This window comes from Gossypium hirsutum, chromosome A07 (genome assembly GCF_007990345.1).
Source record: "Gossypium hirsutum isolate 1008001.06 chromosome A07, Gossypium_hirsutum_v2.1, whole genome shotgun sequence".
Taxonomy (NCBI): Eukaryota; Viridiplantae; Streptophyta; class Magnoliopsida; order Malvales; family Malvaceae; genus Gossypium; species Gossypium hirsutum.
Genome location: NC_053430.1, coordinates 34,849,138 through 34,856,094, shown reverse-complemented (window position 1 = coordinate 34,856,094; position 6,957 = coordinate 34,849,138). Strand labels below are relative to the sequence as shown.

The following is a 6,957-nucleotide window of genomic DNA, read 5'->3' as shown; positions in this document are numbered from 1 at the left end:
AGCTCAAATTAGAACATTTACCCATAATGCAAGGAATCTTACAAATTATACCAAAACAAAAACAAAAATCTTACATAATCCGCACCTATCGCACACGGCACCGGTGAAAAGCACTAACAAAGCAAATGGCAGTAGCAGCTGAAAACCAATCTCAGCCTCCCCAAAACGACTTGCCCTATGTCCTCATCTTGAAACCCTCGACAGCATTCAGCATTTTCGGTGACCATTTCTTCCACTCACCCAAATTCCAATTCCTGAAACCGTTCGAATCCCCACTCCCTCTTCCCCAGTTCTTGCTCACCCATGCACAGTCCGTACAAGCCATTCTCACATCAGCTAGCGGTTCTGTCACCGCTGATACTATCCGCCTTTTGCCCCGCCTGGGTTTGGTCGTTACCACTAGCCAGGGCATTAACCACATTGATCTCTCCGAGTGCCGACGCCGTGGCATCGCAGTGGCCGGCGCTGGAACCATTTTCTCCACTGATTGTGCGGATTCCGCGGTGGGATTGTTGCTCGACGTTCTGAGGAAGGTTTCGGCAGCTAACCGCTATGTCAAGCAAGGGCTATGGTCTACCCAAGGAAACTATCCTCTTGGCTATAAGGTCGTAATCTTACCCTTTCTTCCCCTCACATTTAAATTATGTACGTATTGTCTGATTATAATTTGGTAATTGAAGAATTTCAGCTTGGTGGTAAGCAAGTGGGAATTGTTGGATTAGGAAGTATAGGAACAGAAGTCGCTAAAAGACTGGAGGCATTTCGCTGTTCTATTTCATACAATTCAAGAAGCAAAAAACCTTCTGTACCGTACACTTTTTATCCCAATGTTGTTGAACTGGCAGTTAATTGCGACGCCCTTATAATTTGCTGTGCTTTAACTGATGAAACACACCACCTGATTGGCAAGGAAGTGTTGTCAGCGTTGGGGAAGGATGGGGTCATTATTAACATATGTTGGAAACGTGATGGGCCGAAAATTTACTTTTTATTACACACTCAATATATTACAATACGAAGATTACAAATATTTTCTCAATGACTAGATAGTCTAGCTGCTGCTAGATTTTAACTCACTCAAGGTTTGCTAACCTTCTCACTCTCACTCACGTTGCTTCTCTTATTTCTTTTTTCTTCTCATTTTTCTTCATTACAACACAAGTTCAAGCCTCTATTTATAGGCTGATAAAGTGACAACAAATGTGGCTATTAATCCACTTAATTTCCAGCCACAAAACATCTCAATAATGGAGCACTTTGTATGGCTAAAATTTCAGCACTTTGCATGGCACAAAATTGCTCCACGTCTCATGCTTCTAGATTATGCTTGGAGTGGGTTTGATTTCTAACACTCCCCCTCAAACCCAACTTTCATACCGAGCTTCTCTTTGAATTTGTTGAATGTCTCCACTTTCAACGGCTTTGTGAAAATATCTGCCAGTTGATCTTCTGTCCTGCAATGGACCAACTCCACGTTTTTGTTTTTCACTTGCTCTCGGATAAAATGATACTTCGTATCGATGTGCTTGCTTCGGCTGTGCGACACCGGATTCTTGGCAAGTGATATAGCGGATTTGTTGTCAACGTAGATGGTAATTGGACCTTCATTTGAAACACCTATTTCTTCCAAAATATTCTTCAACCACATTGCTTGGCATGTACAAGTTGCTGCGGCCATATACTCTGCTTCACATGTTGAGAGAGCAATTGTTTGTTGCTTCTTTGACGACCATGAAAAAACTGCGGAACTGATGTGGAATGCATATCCGGAAGTGCTTTTCCGATCATCCAAGTCTCCCCCATAATCGCTATCTGAGTAGCCAACTAATTTTGAATCTTGTGAGTGGGTATAGAATAAACCATGGTTCATCGTACCTTTGATATATCTCAAAATTCTTTTTGCGGCAATTAAGTGGTCTTGCTTCGGCTTCTCCATGAATCTGCTCACCAATCCTACTAAATATGTAATATCTGGTCGTGTGATTGTCAAATACCTTAAACTTCCAACGAGACTTTTAAACAACGTCGGATTTATCGACTCCCTTATCGAATCAACACTTAGCTTCATCCCTGGATCAGCTGGCGTGACTACTGGCTTGCAATCCTTCATTTTGAACTTGTTCAAAATCTGCTCCGCATACTTCTTTTGAGAGACAAAAATTCCATCTTGCATTTGTTTCACCTCGACTCCAAGAAAGTATGACATCTCACCGATATCTGTCATTTCAAATTCTTTAGTCATAGCTTTCTTGAAATCATCAGACATACCTGGATTGTTTCCGGTGAAGATCATGTCATCCACATATAGGCATACGATCATGATATCTCCATATCCATTCTTCTTTGTGTACAGGGTGTGCTCGTGCGGGCTTTTGATGAATCCATTTCTTCGGAAGTACTCGTCGATCCTTGTGCTCCATGCTCTTGGGGCTTGCTTCAATCCATACAAAGCTTTCTTCAATCGGTAGACTTTGTCCTCCTTTCCTTGTATGCTATATCCAGGTGGTTGTTCTATGTAGACTTCCTCCTCCAAGTAGCCATTTAGGAATGCAGACTTGACGTCCATCTGATAGATTTTCCATTTGTATTGTGTTGCGACCGCTATGAGAAGCCTAATTGTGTCTATTCTTGCGACTGGAGCAAATATTTCATCATAGTCCACTCCTTGTCTTTGCTTGTAGCCTTTGGCGACTAGTCTTGCCTTGTATTTCTCTACTTTTCCTTCTTTGTTGGTCTTCGTCTTGTACACCCACTTGACACCAATCGGGCTATGTCCTTCTGGCAGACTTGTTAGCTCCCACGTGTTATTCCTTCTTATTGCAGCAATCTCCTCGTCCATGGCCTTCTTCCATTTATTGTTTTCAATTGCTTCTTCGTATGTCACTGGATCACATTCTGTCATTAGACAGAATAGTGAATAATCGAACTGCGTCTCTACAGGTTCCGTAGAATTGTAGATGTCGTTGAGACTCCGTGTTCTTGTGGGTGCTTCATCTGAGCTGCTGCTTCCGCTGCTGCTGGTTGGTGACGAAGGGGCTGTTGTACCAGGACTTTGATCATCGCCTTGTTCTTCTTGGTTGATGACATCATTGTCGTCTTCGTTGAAAAATAATCCTTCCACTTTCTTTTCTTCTTCACTCCATCTCCAGTAATCCGCTTCATCGAACTCGACATCTCTTGAGATAATCAATTTCTTAGTAAGAGGATTATAAAGTCTGTAGGCCTTACTTCTTTTGTCATAGCCTATAAAGATACACTTCTCTCCTCTATCGTCAAGCTTTTTCCTCTGTTGCTCAGGAACGTGTGCATATGCAATGCATCCAAAATTTTGAGGTGTCCAACTCTTGGCTTGTGATCGCTCCATGCTTCTTCTGGTGTCTTGTGTCTTACACTTTTTGTTGGACATTGATTCAACAGATAAACTGCGCATTCAACGGCTTCAGCCCAGAAAGTTCTCGGAAGGTGTTTACCTTTTATCATGCTTCTTGCCATATCCAGAATTGTCCGATTCTTCCTTTCTGCAACTCCGTTTTGTTGTGGAGTGCGTCTGGCTGTTAACTGATGAATGATTCCATGATCCTTGCAGAAACTTTCATAAAGCTTTGCAGTATACTCGCCTCCTCTATCGGATCTGAGTATCTTCAAATATCGACCACTCTGTTTTTCCACCATTGCTTTGAACTCCTTGAATTTTTCTAGGGCTTCCGATTTTGCTTTGAGAAAATAAACCCAACATTTTCTGCTATAATCATCAATAAAAGTTAGGTAGTACCTGTTTCCACCGAGTGATTCAATGTCGTACGGACCAGATATGTCGGTGTGTACAATTTCCAATGGTCTTCTAGCTCTTCGAGATTTTCCTACTTCAAATTTCTGCCTATGCTGCTTTCCTTTGACACAGGCTTCACACAGTTGATCTGGATGATTAATACTTGGTAATCCATTCACCATATTTGTCTTCGACAACAGCTTCAAGCCAGAAAATCCGAGATGTCCGTACCTTAAGTGCCACAACCATGATTCATTCTTCAGATCCGTCTTCATGCATTTTACTTCTCCAGACTCGATGTCGAGGGTGAAAAGACGATTTCGCGTCATATCAACTCGAACAACTAATTCTCCACTTTTGTTCCTGATGGCGAGTGAGCGGTCTTTCATATGAACTTCATATCCTTTTTCTAGGAGTTGACCAAGACTGATCAGGTTGCTCTTCAAAGCTGGTACGTAGTAAACGTCTGAGATGTACTTCTTCTCTCCATTCCTTTGTGTTATAACAACCTTGCCCTTTCCTTTGATTTCTGCATGTGAGTTGTCTCCAAAAGTTATTTGTCCATGAACTGTTTCATCTAATTCTGTGAACAGCTCCTTTCTTCCACACATGTGGTTGCTTGCACCGTTGTCAAGATACCACACACTTCTCTTGCGATCTTCATTTTCTCCGTAAGTGAGAAAGACACTTGATTCCACTTTTTCGTTGCCTTCTGCTGCGACTGCTACATGGTTTCTTTCATCCACTTTGTGTGTTGATCTGCACTCGTAACTGAAATGTCCATACTTGTTACAGTTGTAGCATTGTACCTGAGATTTATTTTCTTGAAATCTGCCTCGGCCACGACCTCTAGATCCACGTCCACGGTTGGATGTTTGATAATCTTTATTTTCTTGATATCTCCCATATGATTGATTTCCACGTCCTCGTGATCCTCTTCCTCCTCTGTTTCCACCACGGTAGCCTCCACGGTATCCTCTGCGGTTTCCTCTTCCTTGGTTAAAGTTATTACTTGTTTCTCCGTCGTCGACGGACAACTTGCTATGCAAGGCTTGATCAAGATTTTCACTATCTTCATTTAGCTTCATCTTTTGCTCATGGGCTTGCAGAGAACCCACAAGTTCTTCGAGCGACATCTTTGACAAATCTTTTGATTCTTCGATGGCAACGACTACGTACTCGAATTTGCGTGTGAGTGACCGTAGAATTTTCTCCATCACTCTTACCTCGTCAAGAGTTTCTCCATTTCGTTTCATTTCATTTACCACCGATTTTACACGATTGGCATAGTCATCGATATTCTCGGAGCTCTTCATTTTTAACATTTCAAATTCAGCTCTAAGTGACTGAAGGCGTACCTTTTTAGCTTTTTCTACACCTTGAAATGATTTTTGCAAAATCTCCTATGCATTCTTCGCGTTCTTCACTTCTGATATTTTCTCGAAGGTTGATTCATCCATACCTTGAAAGATACTATTCAAGGCCTTTTGATCCTTCTTTCGTGCTTCTCGTAACGCCTTCTTAGCATCATTTGATAAAGCTGCTTCTGTAGCGGCATCTCCGGGCTCGATGTATCCTTTTTCAACGATCTCCCAACAATCTTGCGAACCGAGCAAAGCCTTCATTCGAATGCTCCAATTTCCATAATTTGTCTTCGTCAATTGTGGAACTTGTAGCTGAATTACGTCGCCCATATCGACTTGTTAGATGAACACCAAAGGTACTCTGAACTGGACACGAACCGGACACGAACCGAACTCCGAACCAAGCTCTGAACCGTAGCTCTGATGCCACTTGTTGGAAACGTGATGGGCCGAGAATTTACTTTTTATTACACACTCAATATATTACAATACGAAGATTACAAATATTTTCTCAATGACTAGATAGTCTAGCTGCTGCTAGATTTTAACTCACTCAAGGTTTGCTAACCTTCTCACTCTCACTCACGTTGCTTCTCTTATTTCTTTTTTCTTCTCATTTTTCTTCATTACAACACAAGTTCAAGCCTCTATTTATAGGCTGATAAAGTGACAACAAATGTGGCTATTAATCCACTTAATTTCCAGCCACAAAACATCTCAATAATGGAGCACTTTGTATGGCTAAAATTTCAGCACTTTGCATGGCACAAAATTGCTCCACGTCTCATGCTTCTAGATTATGCTTGGAGTGGGTTTGATTTCTAACAACATAGCTCCTGGACCCATCATTGATGAGAAAGAATTGGTGCAGTGTTTAATTAAGAGAGAGATCCGAGGTGCCGGCTTGGATGTGTTTGAGCATGAACCTGATGTTCCTGTTGAGCTCCTTGCATTGGATAATGTAGTCATGTCTCCTCATAATGCTGTTTGCACAACGGAATCTCTCGAAGAGTTGCGTAAAACTGTGGTCGGACGAAGCCTTCTTCTCAAATGAACCCCTATTAACTCCTGTTCCTTTGGATGATCGGCCCCATTCGTCAGGTTAGCTACTTACAAATTTCTCTAAGGGTGTTGTAATTCTCGACATCATGAATGGTATCTGTTTTGTTCTGTTGTTTTTATATTCCGCACTACAAAATCCCGCTTGTATAAGAAATTGTTGTTGTCGAATAAGCTGATATGGCATACTGCGAAGTTAAAAGATATGATGAGGTTGAGATCCTTTTGTAAATTTTTACTTCAATATCATATCAATGTCTTCCTCTTACCCATCCATCTCTCTTATTGATCTTATTGAAATTGACCATATAACGCCCTCTACTCAACCTGACCAGTTCCGAGTATTAGGTGTTATTTCCAATAACAAGTTTTACCTAAACTTTTTCTACTCGCCTATGTAACTATACTAACAATAACAAAATTTCTTTAATATCTTTCTCCTAAAATACCTTGTATATATTATTACGATTAACTCCATATACAATGTATGTCTACCTTTACATTTTGAAATAAACCATGAAGATAATTTTTCCTCTTCTTTCATTCTTCCTCCGTATGCGTAACAACTTAGTCCACTGTTTCCTAGCATAACCCTGACATCGTCTGCCGACGCACTATTATTTATACTCCTGAAATCAGATACATTCATAGTAAGTTCATAAGAACTTAGTGAGACAACTTTCACGCAATTATTTATTATTTCTTGTTAAGCTTAGAGCATTGCACTTTACTTCTTAAGCAGGTACTTACTAAAATTAGTGTTAC

At 41.0% G+C, this 6,957-nt stretch overlaps 1 pseudogene; it reads left to right on the top strand.

Moving 5' to 3' along the window:
• Positions 1-6,431, top strand: LOC107952718 (glyoxylate/hydroxypyruvate reductase HPR3-like; annotated as a pseudogene).
• The last annotated feature ends 526 nt before the right edge of the window (positions 6,432-6,957 follow it).